The 20,550-nt window shown below is 43.2% G+C and overlaps 1 protein-coding gene and 1 long non-coding RNA gene across 4 annotated transcripts in view; one reads left to right on the top strand and one right to left on the bottom strand.

Annotated features, from left to right (window-relative positions):
• Window positions 1-20,550, bottom strand: part of grid1a (glutamate receptor, ionotropic, delta 1a) — a 293,479-nt gene that overhangs the window by 206,414 nt on the left and 66,515 nt on the right. The window lies entirely within an intron of this gene.
• On the top strand, window positions 2,325-4,707 carry LOC119034051. The gene is made up of 3 exons (XR_005079463.1): window positions 2,325-2,434; window positions 4,187-4,305; window positions 4,437-4,707. It is a non-coding gene; the product is annotated as an uncharacterized LOC119034051 (long non-coding RNA).

Genomic DNA, 20,550 nt, shown 5'->3' with positions numbered 1-20,550 from the left:
TGCATAGTTCTTGGAAGTTAGCTGCAAACCCGAGCAGCCCAGTTCTCCAATCCAGTCAAGGACTCTGTTAATTCACCTGCCCAGCTTTACTGATTCTACTTTAAAACCTTACTGATTAGTTTTGATTACAGTCACTGGACTAAAAAGAAAGAAAGAAATAGATTCAGTTGTGAATGGCTACTGAACTGCAGCAGTCATGAATGCTGTACTACACATATGAGTAGCATTGCTTGGTTGCGCCACTTCATCAGCACACATGGTTGTGAAAACGTGTCTGGTGAATGTATAGCCTACCATAGCACTTTCCCTAAGATCGCAGACTCTGGCACCATCTCAAAAGAACAGAATATTGCTTAGTAGTAATTTTTGCGTTACATACAGCACATGAAACCCTTCACTGCCCACATGAGCGTATATATCTGCATCACAGTCCCACTGCAGCCCTCTGTTTTCTGTGCGTCTGATCACCTCCACTGCCGCACTCACGCTTAAAACACGTCTGTGTGTGTGTGTGTGTGTGTGTGTGTGTGTGTGTGTGTGTGTGAACGTCCACATTCCCGCCTGTGTACCTCTGTGATTGGCTGTCAACAGGTTAATCCCAATAAATCCAGCCATCTAGATGATTAGGGGTCTCATGCAGCAAAGTGATCAATACAGAGATAGAGGGAGAAGGGTGAGCCATTGGCAAGCCGGCTCCTCAGATCTCGGCTGGTTTCAGCTACGTCGGAGCGGACTCCGGTGTGGCTGAGGGAGAGACGAGGAGGTGGGAGGGAGGGGACTGCAGCGTTTTTTTTAATTTCTGAAGAGCAAACAGCCCGCCTTATCATTGTGTCAGGGGAGAAGCGATTGGTGATTCACAGCAGCGAGCTTTAGAGCGGTCAGGCCCTTATTTAGGAGCACAAACACACACACACAAACACACACAGCCGCACACTTGACATATGCACACATCTAAGCGAAACTCTTGCATGCACACCAACGCTTATGATACACAATCCCTTCGTTACCGTTTCTGTCCAGCGCCGCGGTGGATACACATGGGGGCCACGCGCATAAACGCACAGTTTCCATCAAAATCCCTCTCTATTATTCATGGGCCGCCTGTTGAGAATTACATAATTTTCCTTTTATATTCCAGTGTGTGCATCTGAGTCACGTCATTAGCTGATATTCTTTACTGTTAGCATGATAGACAACGCAAACGTGTTTACAGATATGCAGTAATTAATTCTCTGTGGGCACTAGATGCGCGACCTCCACCGCTGTATTACAGCAGATTCAGCAGCAGCCTGACAGTTAGCTCCCAGTGTGCAGATGGTAGATCATTTCTTCTCTCCTGCTCGCGTTCTCTCTAAGCTACAAACATGACACTTAGCTGCCCCCATCAGCTGATGAGGTTCATCCAATGCATGAATCTAGTGTCATTGCTTCTCCATATTTAGAGAAAGTTAACGGACAGAACTGGAGAGCCTCAATAAGCTCGGTGGCACCTCTTTGACTCTATAAGTGGACCCATGTGGGACGCACGCACACCATCACTCTCCAGCCGGCGTCGATTAAACCTGCGTCGACCAGAGCGTCTTCAAATCCAAATCCAGTTTGAAAAAAAAACAAAAAAAAAAAACCCTTCAGTAACTTTTTCCGACTAAATGGTGCCAAACAACTCCCTCCGTCTAAACCGGCAACCTTTTTTAACTCTCACTTCGAGACTACTCACAGGAGAGAAGAATGGAGAGTGAGAGAAAGAGAGAGAGAGGAACGGAGAGGGAGAAACATGACTGGAGTGCAGGACGAGAAGTGCTTCTGAAGGTTTATAGAATAGATGGTGGAAAAGCAACTGGGCTAATCACAGGAGAGCAGAGGCGATAAACTGGCTAATGGATTTAGCGTGAGTTGTCATGTCTAACCACCGGCCACCTGTACATGATCCTCTCTAGTTTTTGTGAAATCAAAGCTTATACTGTTAAAAGTACCAGACTTACAGTTCACATCATCCTGATGCCTTCATGGTAAAACTCTGCAGAGTGCTGGGGGCTCTACTGGTCGTGACTGCTAAGTAACCGCATTACATTTGCCTGTAACACAGTGTGCAATAGACCGGCAGATCCACAAGAGGTCAGCGTGTGAGGGAGGCGCTGTGGCTCGCCTAGGTGGGAAAAGTAGACGCGAGTGGGAAGGCGCAGTATCCGCAGCAAACACCCGATGAATGCAATTCAAAGAGCCAGAAAGTACTCATCAGGACAAGGTCAGGGACAACTGTAAGGGTGTTTTTCTTCATAGAACTGTCACCCAGGCGACAGGGATTTGAGTCCTGTGTGAGGTGAGGACTATTTTGAGGGAAGAAGTTGGTTATTTTTCAAGGATGTTGCATTCAAAAACCTGCATACAGCTGTGGAGGCAGAGGTGCATGATGCCAAAGAACAGACAGAACTGGGTATGAACTAGTCTCTTCTGCATTGTGGGGCCTACAGAGAGTGCGTGCACCAGAGAGTGGCAAGCTAACTTCAGGTTTAGCGCCTGGCTAACTTGGATAGAGGTAAAATGAATAAATGTTGCAGCCCTTCTGGAACCTCCTTAAAAAAATCCTTAAACATGGCTCCTCATGCACTTTTATGCAACAGTTGCCTGACCTTTTCTGATACCCATGAAATTCAGCACAGCATCTAGTGTGTCTGTGGAGAGGCTCTTCAGTCTGGGTAGTCTCAGTGCTGCCACTGAGGAGGAGCTCAGTGGGAGTGAGAGACTCCTCTTCATGAGGTAGAGCCACTGCTTCAGTGATAAACATGTTAAATAAGATGTAGTAGTCTACTATAAATCTGCTTGGAGACTAAGCAACTCAAGTGAGTATTTATTTCTATTTTCTATCTTCTTTTTAAGAAGTAGCCTAATGGGTAATGACCCCAAACTCTGCCTCTGATACTTGAGTGACACCTCTGCTTCCTTCCAACATTTAGGATGAGAAGACACAGATTTTTCCAACCTGACTCACAGGGGCCATTTTAACAAAAGGCGCTGAGGCCAACTCGGCACCCATAGCAACCCCGTTACTATGGGTGACACCACGTTCCGCGAGCAAACTAACTGACTAAAGTGTGCGGCGATCAGAGGACGTGTGCCCAGACTCTGTCAGGGAAGGTGGGAAAAAAAAAAAAATCAACTCTAATTGGATTAAATTAAAAGGATTAGGGGAGATTAAAAAGGATTAGGGGATAGATTAATTGATTTAATATGTTTTGGATGTTTTATGCACTGTCACAGTTTTTAATAAAGGACCCTAACAAATTGACTCATCAAGTGGAACTGTATCTGGCATCAAACACCATCTTGAAACTGTGATATCATTTGCAGGTGATCAAGCGACTTCTAATCATTTGATAAGGTCATTTTACATAGATAATGGCAATTGTACTGGATTGTCTCAGAATGGTAATTGATATCTGCTTCATAGATCTTTTTTATTAATTCACACATATTTAGTGATTAGTTAAACTATTAGGGGTCTGGAGCACATTATATGATGAATAACGACTGAGAGGGGCTAAGTTAATTGTGAGCCGTGGAAAACTGTCACCCTCGTTATGGATTATTTGATTTGCTCCAGAACTGACCGATTCCTGTTTGTATCCATATGACCTGTCATCAAAATGTGCATCAAGCATCATAGTTGCATTATACAGAAATGCTGACGCTAAGAAGTCTTGAAGTTAGGGCATACAACTTGTTTATTTTTAGAGGTCTCTCTTAACTCTACTGGCTAATGCTGACCTTATGATACTCTGTGATCAGGCCCCAGGCGCCCACCTCTGCATTCGCTGTCTGGCAGCAAACCCACCTCTGCCAAAATCATAGAGTCCATAGAGGCTCTACAGGAGTACAAGTGGTTCTCTGTGGGGAAATGGACTATGTCAATTTGTGAGTAAAGAGTGCATTTGCCGTGAAATTTGAGAATAAAAATGGCTCGCCGTTATCTGACCAACTAACACTGGATCATAAATAGATGCTCGCATCTTCTCAATTGGAAGAATTGAGCTCATGGGTCTGAATGGCAGAATTAACCCTGGAAAGAGCTCCTGCTGCAAGAGGAAGGAAAAGAGAGCACAAAAACCAGCATGAAAACACTGAGGAGGAAATCAGGACATATCAAATGAATGAAACATCTTTTTTTTTTTTTTCTTTTCTGCCACAGGGACCCTCGGGTCACATCCTTTTTCGCAAAACCTACCAGCAGCCGGCCACATAAAGCTCGCCTGAGTGCCCATCACACCGGGGATCAAAGCCACAGCCCTGCCTTCCTCTTGAAACTCGGTCAGAATTATGTTCCTTGATCTCTCCACTGTTCGCGCCACTCATGGTTTTGTTCACTTCTAATGTGTGATCATGCCCCTCGTCCCTGGATTTATTAACCGCTCAGCTTTCTCTCCATCTGGGCGCTACAGGTTGTTCTCTTGTTGTGATAAATGGCCACATTATTCAAATGAAGACGAATGATGAACAACAACAAGAAGTGACAGTCAAACTGTGTTCAGATCATTTGGCGAAGTGAACACTGCTAGATTTAGAGCGTCGCCTGCTTCTCTCCTGCGTCTTTCAGAAACAGCTTCACTTGAATAGATTGCAGAGACTACGGCCGATGACCAACGACCGTGTTTGTTCAGCGCCTGCGTGAGAGGAAATACATCCCCCATACCACCACCAGGTGGCGATAGTCTGTATTCGTCATTCGAAAAGTGACAACAGAAGACTCATGACTGCAGATATACAAAGTGTTTTTAACAGTACGCCCAATAATAAAGCTACTTCTTATCAAGAATATGTCGGATGAACAGTTGCAAATGGTACTGGAGAAGAGGTAAGCCGTACAGATGAGAAGCATTATTAAATCTAGAGAATCTCATCACAGCAAGAATCAAAACCAGTATGTAGAAATGAGGATATTGCAGAGGAAACAATCAAAACACCAATGCACACTGCTCATAAACATTTGAATTAAAGAAAAAATGAGCACAGTTCAGATTTCTTTTCAGAAATGTTGTTCATGTTTCCACATTTATAATTATTTTTGGATTCATAAGTTTTGTGTGTTTATTTAGTACAATTTGATGAAAAATGTTATTTTTATGTCACAATTTAAATAGTTTTATCATAGCATACGATTGTGATTCATTGACCCACATAACATTTTAGCTTAGATTGTATAGAGATGATATACACACATTCTATCACAACATGCAAAAACAGCATTAGTAGACTGTTGCAGAATGCAAATGACTCAGATTGTTTTAACCCCAGTTTAATTCATTGGTGCCTCGTACCCCCACAGAACCCATTTCCACAGCATTTTTCATAATCTGCCATTTCCAAGCATGTCATTTCACAGCCCAGACCTCTAACCCATAACTTTTAATGTGTTCTAGGTAATAAACCTGGTGCCGAGCCTATGAGGTAGGTCCAGTGCTATGATTAAATAAAGGCTCTCCTCACTGCAACACACTGTATGTATTGCACCCTTTACTATAGGACAGTGTGTTTAGACCCTCGGTGCGCTGCTCATTCTTCAGCCCTGCCCTGCTCGCTGCTGCACGGCTCAGCTGAAAGCGCTGCTGGAGATGCTGCATTAAGAGTTTCATAAGCTCCCACATCCAGCACAGCATCGACCCGTATCCTGAGCATCCGAGTTTTCCTGGGGGGAAATTATTATCATCACTGCCCATTCTCTGCGGAGGTCGATGTGTGGCTACGTGGGGGGGGATGAAACCACATTCTGGATGCCAGATCTCTGTGCTAGGGCTGCGAATAACAATTATGGTCATTATTGATGACTATATATTAGTTTTTTCATTAATTGAATAATTGTTTTGTCTATAAATATTGAAGAATTCCAATCAGGATTTCAATTAGCGCCGAAAGACCTCATCAAAGAGCTTGTTTTCCAGAAACAAAACGTCCTCTTGAAGAGAGAGCGATCTGTGTTGATGAATGATTTCACTGATGAATTCATTAGCAGAATTGTTGTTGATTAATTTCACGTAATAATCTTGAGTGAGTTGACTGCTTGAATCAAAACTATCATTTTTTTATTGCCCCGTTTTCCTACATTCGCACTCATAGGGGATTATTTTTGGCCAACAGGCTTGCACTGGCAAAATCTCCAGCAGGTGTTGGGAGGGTTTCACAGCACTTGCCTTATCTCATATTACAGCCTGACAGCCAAATCCATGAGCAACTTGTTATGTGGACAGGACCTTTGAATAACTAATTAGGAGGTGATACTTGATAAATACTTAAAAGTTAGAGTGTGTGTTTGCCCAACAGCCAGAGTCAGAACTCGCAGAGCATGGTGTCTGATTCAAGGGTGCTTCAGCAGAAGAGATGCAGATGTTTGCTGGAATGAGGGGCATAAACCAGGGACCTCTAGATTAAGTGTGGCCTCCTTACTCACCATGTTGCTCCTCAGCCTCTGGTGAGGAGGCAAAGAAGAAGGAGGACGGTATCATTTACTACCTGTTGGCCAGGGATGTGGGAGAAAGGTAGAGGGGTAATTAGGGAGGCTGATCTTGTGATTACTCCAGCGGGAAGACATAAATGACCCCTTCCAACATGTAATATTTAATGGATTATACACACGTCTGGCCCCCAGGAGGGGAAAGGAAGACAGAGAGGCCTTATTATGCAATAGCAACCTGGTAATTTGTCCTGTTTTGCCATCATCGTTCTGAAAACACACACACAAACATGTGAACACGAGCAGTGAGTCATACGCTGTCAAATTCCTCCGCATCAATTATAAAACAAAGGGAACTCTTCGGGGTCATGTTTTTCTAAAACTTACATAAAAGTCTGCGCCACGACAATAGTTTGATCCATTCACGACGCGGCCCCTCAAAAGAACCCCGGGATGAACAACATGGCTGCGCTGACAGCTCTGTGCGATTCATAAATAAGTAAGAATGGATGTTTCCTCACGCGCTTGTTCGTCATTTGTTCTGCGCCTATTGTTTCCCGTCGTGATGCCTGACACCCACTGCGCTGTTGATTGTATAACTTTCCGTCGCATGCCTCCCAGCTCTTCAGTCGAGAGCGTCTATCAAAAGTATTGTTCATCTCAAATTGAATACCTTAGTTAAAGCTGACAAAACAATGCGGCAAAAACACTATTTAGACTTAAAGTGAATGTGCGTGTTGTAATAAGCGAGCTCTGCGTGCTGTTCCTCTCTGGTGCAACAACAGAGGAGAAGCAGCCAGTCAGTGAGCGGGAGAATTTTTAGCGTCGCCTGCTTAACTGCAGGAATAAACAGAAGAAGTTGTGCTTCTCGGGGCTCCTCTGAGTCTCGCCGTGCCCTTGAAGGGCTCCTGTAGGAGCAAAAAGGGAGAGCCGGCAAGAACTCTAATCAGCCTGTGACAAATCAGCCTCTTCTCCAGCTTGTTTTTCATTTGGATAATGCTAGCCGCCTCTCTTAAGTGATAAAACAACCTCTGTGGAGTGGTCTTTACACCGCTCAGATTAAATGCGATCACCTTGCCAACATACCCTGGGAGATTGCCATGATTAACAGGCAAAAGAGAATAATGATAATCATATGCAGGATAATAGCCCATACCAAATGGCCGCATGATCTGTACATAAATCACAGACCATTTCCCACCCTAAAGGACGCGGTTTTACCCTTTGGCAGGATTTACGCAAGAACAATCTGATTTTTTTAACCCCAGTGCGACCCAGATCTGATTATTTCACGACTAATTTAAAAATTCAAAGCTACTTACAGTCAATCTGGATCACAAAGTGTTAATGTTTTGGTTGTTTTATTGCAAATGCATTCTTTTTATTCCCTGTGATTATGCGCCTTCAAAGTCAGCTACAGGGGCTGCAAACTGGAACACACACACAGCAAGGTTGAGACCTCATGAATGTTACAATGAGGTTAATAACCTTGAGCAAATATTAGCTCGGCTTCAAACAGCACAATAATGACTACGTGAGAGGGGCTGAGTCGGAAGGTGAACAATTGTAAAACTGCTTTATGTAATCCAAAGTATCCAGACCTGAAAATGCAACCACAAAGTGTGCTAAAGGCACGAGTTGTTGTTCCTGAGAATTTGTGTAAAATTATCCTATAACACCTTCCCCAGTCTGGCTCAAAGTACATTCAAAATGTAAAGTAAATTGGAGTACAGGCACATAAAGTTTTGGGCTCATCTAAAGGGTTTTATGCTAAATGTCTGATCTACAGGAGTTTGAACACACTCAATCTTTTATTTATTTATCTCCGTTCCATTTTTAATGCAAAAATAAGCCTGCAGGTGACCTGTAACTGCCACTTTTATCTGGAAAACATGATGGGTCCACATCATATAGTCCTACATGGTCCGAGTTCATCTTTAATAACAATATTACTGAAAAACTGACACTTTTTGGAGGGACATATCCAGGCACCTGGCAAAACAAATGCCACTTTATGACCTCTAAATACCACTGCCGGAGAGTAACAGGGCCATAAACTCTTTATAGTTCTTAATTTGCTTTTTCACACTCGATCTGTGCATACACAGTAGTCAACAGCAAGCAGAAAAACAGCCTACTAAAAGAGCAAAATGCATAAAACTACAACAACTTTGCATAATTTCCAAGTTTAGGGCTTTTAAAACTATGAAAACTATCATCCGCCTGTAAGTGGCTCCGGAGAGAGGAGAACGAAGACAGAGTTGGTCACGTGTCACGTGCTGTTGTAGGCTCCAGGGTGGGCATATAAACACATATCTGCGAGCAGTCATTCAAACAGCTGCCATCTCAGGATCTGCAGTGTGGACGAATAACATCACCCGCCGTAAAATGAGAGGTGATAAAGTACATGTATGCGTGCTTGTCCGTATGCCAAAGAGCTGGGAGTGGTGAGGTGAACAGATTTGTTGGACATAAACTGTGGAATTCTGGGTGTCTATATCACTTAATAAAGGCCCTAATCACATCAGAAAAGCTTATGGCACAACACCAGTACTTTATTATCCCTCGTAAGCACAGAGGGGCTTTAGGTATTTACACAAGCTGTATATCTGCACCAGACAGAGCAAAAACTGGCATTAATCAGAGGCAGTTCATACAAGTAAAACACGGTGAAATTCATTAGCATCAACCTCGATTTAGTTATCTGTGCGATACGGGCAGAGCATCCAGGTAAGACCTCTGACAGGGTTTATCATTACCCACAAGCCTCAGGAAAATTGACCCCGGCACTAATCCATATGAGTAGGAAGGCGTGCGGTGAAAGAGCAACCTTATTCAGAGAGGAAAAAATATTCTGCGCAACAGAGAGAGAGAGAGAGGGCGATATAAAAGAGTAATGAGAAAGCGAGTGGAACTGAATCTTAACATTTAGTCTTTAATGAGGTTTCCTCTCGAGCCTAAAATGTGAACAAAACAGAAGAAGGAAAAATGCAAAAAAAAAAAAAATAAACACGCATCAACACCGAGACGCATTCTTTTGTCTCGTTTTTGGCAGGGTCACCAGTGTTCAGCAGAGGGAAAGAAAAGGAGTCCTCTAAATAGGTCGGAGTCTCAGTGGGCTGTTTGTACTACCATTGTGCTATACATGTGAGAAGACACCGCAGGGCAAATAATCCACTTCTCCTGTTGATGAGGGGAGAAGTCATCCTCCTTTGTTTTGTTTTTTTTGGCACAATTACCAAGTGTGATGGAGGGGTCGCACACATCAGGGTTTTTATCTCGTTGTTTTGTAACGAGCCGTGTGAGGCAAATACCGCCGAGGCTCGACCAAGCGGACGCGATGATTGGACGCGGTGAGTTAGAGGCTAAGCTGCCTCCTCACCGTGGGTGGACAAAACCTTTTTCTTTTTTTTCTCCACACCAGAATCAGCGTAATGTGCCAATTGATTTGACACGTGTGATGAATTCGACTCTGGTTTTAAGTAGCTCTCGAATTGCTTCCCTACCGCGGCGCCGAGGACGAGCGTGTGAGAAGGAAGTGCAGACAGAGGACAAGAAAAGCTAAACAAAGAAGTAAACAGCTATTATGTTTACGTGAGTATGAATGTACATAATGTTTACTCATGCCAGCAGTGTGGATGTGTCCATAGAACAGGAGTAAATGCAGTCTAATGCCACAACAACGAAAGCTGCAAAGAGACTCTATGGAAACCCGATGTTCTTTTCATACACGCATCCCTCGTTTTTTCTTGGCAGTCGTCTTGAAGGTCATTTTTTTATCACGGCATTTTAGAACTAGTAAAGAACGGTAATTTATCAAGCAACAGCGGTATTATATTCCTTCTTTTGACAGCAGCAAGTAAAACACACTTTAATAAAAGGTTTAGGGTCACTGAATAAACTCAGGTGCCTTTTTATTAGCTACACCTTGCTAAAACTGTGCAGTATTGTACAAGAGTCCTCATAAAACCTCTATTTATGGCAGCTATAACGTTTAGTTTTTTTTTCAAGTTTAAAAAAAGACTGTTACAGAAAGTTGCTGATTTAATTTTGTCATCCATTTGGAGGATTTGTGTTGCTGTTGAGCTGTACAGCATTGTACAGAGAGGTGTTTCTGTTATCTAGCCTGCCTTCACTGATAAAATAAGTGGATGAAACAGTAGAAACACTTGTCAGTACAAAGCATTGCTGTTGCCACTGGCATTGATTGACATTCTTTCAGTTTATGTAGATATATTTTTCCATGATTGACGTAGTTTTCAATGACAGTTTCTTCTTTATCTTTCTGACACCTTTTCTTACAGTGTCAGTATTTTTCAGTGCCTCTGGTTTTGAATTTTGTGTCACCATTTGTGTCCGTGGTAGTCTGCCTCACCTTACTAACAGAAATGCACAGCACCTGTTATGATTCCTTCTTCGTTTAGAAATAAATAATAAACCTTATTCCGGGGTCATATCAGAACATTTCAAAACAGCTGCTGAAATTAAATAACAATTGATATAATATGTATACAACATCTAATACATTAATGTACCTCAATAACTTTGTCTGTATCAACCAACAGGATCTTTGAAGTCAATATAATGATACTAAATCAATTTTTCAGTGACGCAGATATTCTGTAAACACAGTGGCCATTGTCAGAGATCCTACTGTAATAATGTTATGATAAAAAATGTGCTAAATTGCAGCACAGTGCACCTCAGTATGAATGGACTCTACTGTATTACAGTGCCACGCATGTCTGTGTCCATGGAGGCCTGCAGTCTCATCCGGAAATATCCTGTATGTAATAAAAAAAACTTCAAAGGTTCTTGGTTAATTGTGTGGCGTGCACTCTGGACTCTAGTGATTTCTGCTGAGTGGAGTCGAAGACATCCCTTCCTTTGATCATTACAGCTTTTAGAGGAAGGAGGTGAGGTCATTTTGAAAAGCCAGAGCCCCACAGGGAACTAAATGAGGGAGTCATCAATTCAGACAGCATGGTCAAATCCTGTTACTCAAACACTGCTGATCAGACTTAATCAGAGGATCATTACACTGTGAGCCTGTGATGAGTGCAGGAATGAGCCCAGAGTTGACACTCAACCCCCCCGATGAGGATGAGGCCTCTGGGAAATATAAGCGCTCCTTTATTCCCCATAAGGGCCGACTCCTCGTGACACTCCACTGCCTTTTTCTGTGTACAAAGACCTACACCTCAACCTGGCCTGTCTACTAAGAGTAAACGCACACATCATTAGAGTCGGCGGTAGCCTTGAGGTTCGAGAAGTGAGCTCATGAGCCGTAATCTTCAGGCAGAGAAGGTAGATGAAAGGGGATCTTTTTTCACTCCACGACGGCTGCTGATATGACCGAGGTCTGAAGCGAACATGAAGTGAACATTTTGTAAGCCGGAAATCTCCAGCGACTGTCGGGTCCCTTATCTGATGGATTATCAACACCCAACAGACATATATGGTAATATGGTGCCATGGTATATAAAAACAGATATAGTCTACAGCAAGATCTATGCAACTGGCAGCCCATAAGCCAAATGCAACACTTTAACAACCTTATTCTGGTCTTTTCATCCCTTGGCTTATTAGTCTGTTCATCAGTTATATCCGCTGCCAAAGATATCCAGTGTTGATATGAGACTGTCCTCTCAAGAAAAACAACTTTGTCAGATTTGATCATATATTTATATTAAAGTTAATGGAGACCTACCTTGCGAGGCAACTAGATTTGCAAGCTTTCAGGATAATGTGACCAGCAAGAGAAGCGACTGTTCGTCTGAAAACAGCAGCTAATGACAGCTCCTCGAGAGGTTTGTGCAGATGCTGATATAACATATATATAGAACTGAAGAGCATTTTATTGAAAGAGGAGCCGAGGAACGACACAGACGGCTTTTCCTGATGGTAAAAACTGTTTTGGTTCTTCTCTCGATTGACTTTGTTGAGAGTTTGACTCACCAACTGGATCGTCTGCGTTGTCTATCAATTCTGATACACTGTATGATCAACACTTACATCTGTGCGACTCTGGCCTTAACCTGGCAAGGTTATTGTAATAAATGGTGCATCGCAAGTTGAACCATTCTGATTAGGTGCCAACATGTTCATGGTCTGATTTAGTTTGAGCACAAAAACATTGCTAAAATTATTGCTTTAAGTTATGGGGACACTCTACTTTCTCTCGGTTAAGGAATGATCCTGGTCACAGTTAAAAGAAACAGGAAACCAGAACTGTATACAGTAATTGTTGACGGACCCACCCACTGAGGGCCAGTGGCAAGTTGCATCCTGCCTATTGGGAAGGCAGATGAAAACATGTTTATATTTCTTATATGTTCTTTTTCTTAAAGGTTTTAGGAAAATAAAATGATTTGGGAACACAGTCTGTCAGATATTAAACTAGATAATGTGATCGCACCGCTGCCGTCTCATGGCCTCACAGTTAAAATGCTTAGCTTCGTCTGCAGCTGCGCCTACAATAGAGCTTAGCTAACACTGTGGCTGAAACGAGTCTGTCAAACATAAACCAGAAAGAGAGACTGTTCCTGATAACAATGGTGAAATTTCCAAGGCCTACGGAAAGAAGAGAAATCCAAAAGAGGCTGACCTGGTTCTTTGTCTGATTTTAGAGACAGGGTTGAGTCCTTGTACAAACCGAACCCATTTCAGTGGAAGGAGCGATACAACCAGAGCTTCACAGGCTGCTCGTCGCTTCACAGCCGGGAGCAACACATTCAGTCACGTGGCTAAATATGTTATTGTATGTTATCTTGGGTCAAGGCATTAAATTGACACCACACCATGAAATATGAACTGATTCAACAGAACAATGACATGAAAAGATCAAACTATCATGTGAAAATTGTAATAAATAATTTCCCATCCCTCATTTTATGTACTTTTGTGGCCTGAATCCAAAGCAAACACTGTAGTCTACATTATTTATTGAGCTTTATTGCTCCCAGCACCACATTTATTGAGGCCACTTTGTATTTAAGATCCTAAAAACACCCCTCTTAAATGTAAGGTCTGTTGGTAAGTAATGATCAACCCGGAATCAATAATCAAGGCTGCCCAGCTTGTCCAGGGTCAGAGAGCATCACAGGAAAGACACACTTCCACTCCTGTGGCTTTGTTTTCCCCGTTTCAAGCCCAATATTGATCCCAACCAAAAACCTGTGCCAGGTGTAATCAATTTCTGCTTAGAGCAGCAGCCACAAAGTTTTTAAAGCCTTTTGCTCTTCAGCAACGCAGCGGTGGGACAAACTCTATTCATGCTGCACATACAGTGAGAAATACTGCAAAAGGGGGTGACATTAAGAGGCAATAAAAGAGGCTGAGATAGGCTGCGTTGGATTAGAAAGGAGCGAGAACAGCCATGGGATGGGTTAGTTTAAAGGGATTGTAAAAAGCTAAAATGGCATTGACAGCAGCAAAAATTGAGGATTGAAAGGCATTACAGGACTACAGAGATTATTGATGACACATTCAAAGAGCCTTTCCTATTGAGACCTCACACGCCGACAGAGGAACGCGTAATCAGAGATTTGAGGCGAAATCCTAAAAGCTGTGCACTTGTCCCTCACTGAGGGCGGATGACACTGAGCCACTGCAAGCAGCAGACATTCACACACACACACACACACACACACACACACACACACACACACACACACACACACACACACACACACACACACACACACACACAGCCTGACACACATATTAATATTTGCAAACACATTAATGAACACAAACAGTTATGCAATCCTGATCTGGCTCATAACAAAAGCTCCTATTAGCCCCTTAAAAAATTGGACATTATGCCAAGGCAGATATTTCCAACCTAAAAAGAAAAAAACAGAACAAAAAAAGAAGCAAAATCCCTTCCAAATGTTCTTAAACCAACGAGAGCAGCTTGCCTCAGTGCTCTCTGAAGGAAAAGCAAACAACCAACTATCACATTCCGCCCTCCGAGAACCATTAAACATGGATAATGTTTTGAATTCGGAAAAGTTGGATAAGCCTGTTGGCTATTGGGAGTTCGGCTCCGGTCCTGGTTAAATCACGTTGTTATTGTTCGCATCAAATTCAGAGAACGCCTGCATTAAAAACATATTTAGCTGAACGCCATTTAACTAACCAGAAAATCTGAAACGGATGCTCTCCAGAGACATTTCATGCTAATTCTACAAACTTAATGACAAACAAAACAAAACGGGCAGCCGGCGCTTGAAATGTCGACATGGAAAAGACAGCGCACAAACGCACGCTGTGACAATTCCATCAACGTCTCATCCTGAGAGGGCCGAGACAAAATGCAGAGGAAGTCCCGGCAGCTGCGAACATGCAGCATCTTTGACATTCAGGCTGATGTGTTTTCTGTCCTCTGGGCTCAGGAGAGAGAGAACGGAGCCCGATCATTACCACTCGCTCGCCTCTCCCTCTTTAAAAAGGTGCAGAGCAAAGCAGAATTATTCCTGTTGCTTTATCCTCGCTATCCCTGCTCATCCCATCTCTGTTTAAGGATCGCATGATATCGAGTCAAAAGCGAGGGGCTAATTCGTAGGAAAGAGGGCACTGCTCAGTCGTTAGGGCGAGCGGAATGCAAATCCCCTTGAGAGCCGGCATCGGCATTTCTGGAAAAGATTGCTCCGAACATCCCCATCAAGAGACTGATTTCATCGGGTGGTTGCTCATTTTATCAAGTGGGAGACAATCACAGCGCCTATGACTGATGTTTTAAATGATAATGCCTGCTTCTCGCTCCTGCCTTGATTTTTTTTATCCCGCCGGTAGCTGTTACACATTTTCCATTCCCCATGTCTGTCGGCCTGTTTTTCTCCCTCGTCAACAGGTGGACGGGGGAAAATTTGTTCTCTCTTGCAGGGAGCGGTTGCCATATCAACCGATGCGTTGGATCAAGGCATTAGATAACTCAGTCCAAGTTCAATATGAAATTAGATACATGGCTTAACAGGATGAGAGTGCATGCAGCACTATCTTGACATGTCGGATGCAGGAATAATAGACAAGCTAGTTTGTTGTGCATTCAGACAGCACACACACACACACACACACACACACACACACACACACACAGAAAAACACACACAGCCAACTCTCACAAGCAAACCCTGCGACAAAAGCACACACACTCTTTGTGCCAGAATGAATGGGACTGTGTCCAAGAGTTTTCCATTTTTGCGCCACTAAAAGGAGGGTTTGTCACGGCTGCGAGTGGGCGTGTGGTGAGTCAGTAGTGAGGGGACAACTATTCAATGGGGAGATGCCTCATTTCCTTGCCCTCTTCTTCCTGATAACGCAGGGCTCTTCCGGGGCGTTGCTAGGAGAAAGTGGGCACAGCCAGAAATGACGACGTCGCCTTGATGGACGTCCTCCTGCTGACCAACAGAAAATAGGAAAGCTAGAGAGATGATCTGAAACGCTGCTACCTCCTCCTCCTCCTCCGCCACCGCCGTTCCTCTCCTTCTCCCCTCCAGGCGATCTGCTGCTCTACTCTTCCTACTCATCTGTTTTGTATATTTTCACGGTGCCTTTAAGGCATCTTCTCCTGATTGTTACACTGCTCTCGTGCAGGAGAGTTAAGCCTCCACACACTGAAAGTTTTTGTCCCTGTTTGACCTCATGAAAATTTAGCTCTTCTAAGCATTTCATTGCAGCCCCAGCCCCGTTATTGCTCAAGACACTTTGTTTGCTGCTGTGCCAGTGGTGGAGGCACTGACAACTGATCCTCTAAGTGGTTGAGAATCAGTGGAGCCAATCTTATTTTTGCCTGAGGGCAGTTTGGTTGTTTGTTTGTTTTGTGTTTTTTTTTTTTTTGCTGTGTTTGACTTCTGTGTGTGCACCTACCCACCAATTTCTACCCGGACGGAGCAGAAGGCACCCTATTACTGAACACGCCACACCTGAGGGCCAATCACATGATCGTTTGGAGGTTAGCAGGTGAGTGTTGCTTGTTCCAGTGAGAAAATCGTGCTCCATTCCCCTTGTCTGTCTGCAAACTCACCACATTTGAATATTTGCAGAGGGGAAATCTGCTGTGGTTTGAACCATCTGGTAATATATAATGGAATTTATATACTGTTTAGACAAAATGAAGTTAAATTCTTACAGCATTAGAGACCAGGTGTGCAGGTTTATTCCTTTTTCGTCTTACTGAAAAACAGGAGCCGACCCTGGGGCACGATGCTTCATATATTACTCCTTTCAAAAAACCCTGCAGAGACAGGACACAGTGAAGGCTCCAGTATATACACGGAATACATATGAGCCTAATGGATGAGGGAGAAAAATGCATAATGCCATTCCCTCATGTTGGAGTCCGGGCATATGCTTATCATATTAAAAACCACTTGTCATGTGCCTTCACATTCTGAGCTCACATATTCCATGTGTGCAGTCAGCTGAAGGATAGGACCAACCCCAACCAGCCAATCACATGGAGTCACCCACTTCTGACCACTGACCTCCCTCTGTGGACACACTTAAGAAGGCTCTCTGCTCCGCATGGCATCTATCATAGAGATCTTTTCAGCCAGCATGGGATCGGTTATTCACAAGTCTAGAGGAACCAGCCCTCTGGACAGCAGGGTTCGCTTTAAATACAGTGGATACAAAAATAAAAATATGTGGTTTGGAAAGTTTCCAGTAGCCATCATGGAGAGAAAGCGAGATTTTGTTTTGTTTGTTAGAAGAGTCGGTGACAGACAACAGCAGCTGTTGCTTTATCACAAACTCTACTATTTCTTAACACACAATAAGCTTGTTGGTTCCAAACAAGACGACAAGTGGAAAAAGGTAAGTCAAGTGGAAAAAGGTAAGTCTTAAGGTGCACAGACTATGTAGGCAATCCCAAAGCGCGTCAGCTATTTTGGTTCATCTGCTTGCAGGTCATGTAATGAGCGGCACTGAGTGCAAACAACTCTCAGTCAGACGCATCGCTGTTCGCATCGCTCTGAAACAGCTGTCAGCCAAACACGGCGAGACATGACGACAATAGCTTAGCAAATATAGAAAATGGTTCCTCGTTGAATCTGCATTGTTGTCTGGATGGTGCAGAGCAGCCCGATGTGAACACACAGCAGCACAAATCTGCAGTCGAAGGCGGTGTGTGCAGAGTGATTTACATTATTAGTACTATTTTTTTTTTCATTTGAAGGCGCTCTGTGGAACTTTTTATTTTCTCTAAACTTATGTTAGCTACTGTTGCTCTCTATAAAGTCACATCCCCTGGACTGTCACTGAAGATCCAACCTGAGTCCTTAACAAAGAAATCTGCAGTCCAGGACCATTTAAACAACTGACACGAACCATCAACAAGCTTGTACAGGCAACAGAGAGAGAGTACAGATTTCAGTCTGCTCACATATTAGCAATGATACAGTGTTAAATGCATGTAAATAGCTATGCATTTTTACAAAGAGCCCCTTGAAAGATGTTGTTCTGACAAAGTATTTGCAGCACAATGACTAAGACACACTGTCAACCAAAATACTGAGTATTCAGAAAAGCACTGCTTGTACTGGTGATTGCGCCGCCATAGAAATAGCACTCTTAAGAGTCTACAGCCATTTCAGTGCTTCTGTGAGACTTGTTGAACATTTGTCTACCTTGTTAATTTAGTGGTCGTAGGCGAAAGACATTGTGGTACAGACTGATTGACACTCTCGAACTTGCCACCTTTAAAATCACGCAACCAGCATGGCAATCAACTAGTTAAATACAAAGCCTCTCTCCGTATTGATTACCAAACTTTGTGCACTGTCTCACACACAGAGTCTCTCCCAGACATGGCCCCTAAAACCAGACCGGCATAACTGCTAAGATTAGCACTCAAATGCACGATCAATGCGACGTAATGTACACTTTAATTATTTACACAGACCTAATGTGCTTTCCGTTCCTTTGAGAGAAAAACAAACACGCTGTGATTAAAGTGACAGCGGAAAGAATTGCACAGATGCTTTGCAAACACGAAGCGAACAGAACGACTGCGTGTCTAACAGTGACACGGTAATGCGAGATGATGAACCCTCTCCGTCTCGTTCAAGTGACATAATGAATCGTTCCCATCGCCTCTGGTTGTAAAGATGCAAACACTGCACTAACACTGCTCTCTTCATCACCTTCTTTGGAGTAGAGAGATCCCTCTTAACGTAACTTAATGTAAGACCTTCACGCAGACGAAGTGGAACAAAAAATCAGCAACCCTGTCAAAAGCCTCTTTGACTGCTTTAAATCTCTTGCTTTACGCTTTGGGTTCAAGTGTTTTTTTGGGTGAGCTACCTTTGTGAGTGTGAGCGTAGAAATTACACAAAAAACAACCGATTATAACTGAACCCCAACTGCCAAAAAAAAAAAAACAGCAGTATCGAGAGACATTGCAAAAGTTACACTCTCAAACAATTTCACCCTCTTTATGTGGAGGCGTGAGACCAGCACACAGACACAGCGGACGAGCTAACAGTGATGCTAACGGCAGCTGGGATGACAGGATGCACAGGAAACAAAACATGCTGCAGTGCAATGCCTGTTCCCCGCATGGAAGTGGCTTATTAATCACTGCGTGGATGCTGTCTGAGAGTAAAACGTGACAAACGCGGATCATGCACAAATGGGTTAGTGTGGTTTTACGGGCATATATAACGGAGTTTAATTTGAGAAATGAAACATTTACGCGCCCACAATACACGGCTGACATATTGTATGAAGCCTTATAATATGGATTTATTCTTTATCTGTAATTTTTTTTACCATGCTGGTGTCGTGGCTTGAGGGATTGCAGGTTTGTCCTGCAAGTTTGATACGGAGTGAAACATCTACCAGACCGTCGTTTCACTGTGTTTTTTGCAGTAGCTGGTTGGTAGGTCAACTACGTCTGCACAGTGTTCCAACAGTTCAAATGAGAATAGTTCAGTAGTTCAACTACTTTTTGCCAAACACAAACAATTTGTCATGGTTTCTACTTAACACTCACCTGTGTTTCCCCCACACCTGTCTCACACCGGCCTCATTAGCACTGCCGTGGTCTCAGTGTCTCTCCACCTGCACCACATCCTCTCCTTAGGTTAGTTTGTATTCCGGCCTGTGTTTTGTTCCCTTGCTGTTTCTCTGCTCTTCTGTTTTGGTCCTCACGCCTCCTGTGCTCCTGGTCCCTGGTCCCCATGTGCTCCCTCCTGGTTTGTTCACGGTGGTTTACTTGTTTGTCCTCTAGTTTTTATATTACTTTGGTGTTTTTTTTTTCCTTTGCCAGCTTTTACCTCCTGCCATTATGTTTGCTATATTGCTTTTGGATATGGGACATCAGCTCATTAAAGCTTACCTTGCTGCCTCTGTTTTTTTTTTTTTGTGTGTGTGTCTCGTTTTTGGGTCCTTTTTGTGTCAGCTCTGACACAATTTGGGGCCATAAAAGGAAATCACTCTTACCTTTCCTTTTTTCTAATTCAGAGCAGAAATTCGGTGTACTTATCTATGAACAATGGGGTCACTACTTTTTTCTTGTAGTTTTAGTCAACCAATCTCCATCTTTCTAATGGGGTTATTTTTCTGTAGTTCAACGTCTTGCAGTATGAAGTCATTGGTAGCTTTCGAAGTAACTCCCCCCAACACCACGTTTCCATGAGAAAGTGTACAGACAGTCATGGTCCCCACACAATGTATCCTACTGACTGTGGTAATCCACCTGACATTTCTCTAATGTCACCACAAGGTTCACATTTGTGTTTTTTAATGAAATGTCTCAATATTGGAGGGATTGCACTGAAATGACTACCTGTCAAGTTGCTTGTTTAACCGACGATAATCACAGTAAATGTCACCTTGTGGCCATGAAATAACACAGTCTAAAATAATAAGAGTCTGGATCGTCCTGCTAGCTAGGCGCTAAAATGTCAATGCACTGTGGGCGGAGAGCCATTGTGGCTTTAGTTGACACCAAGGGTGGCCATCAGAAATGATTTGCAATATTCAGAGTTGCCTTGTGAACAGGATGTACACGTGTGTTTCAACATATGTGCAAATATCCACACAAAGGGTTTCAAAAGTTTTAGAAACCACGTGTTTAAGCAAAAGATGCTCGTTGCCAG

Source organism: Acanthopagrus latus, chromosome 15 (genome assembly GCF_904848185.1).
Source record: "Acanthopagrus latus isolate v.2019 chromosome 15, fAcaLat1.1, whole genome shotgun sequence".
Taxonomy (NCBI): Eukaryota; Metazoa; Chordata; class Actinopteri; order Spariformes; family Sparidae; genus Acanthopagrus; species Acanthopagrus latus.
This window is presented reverse-complemented; position numbering and strand designations above follow the sequence as displayed.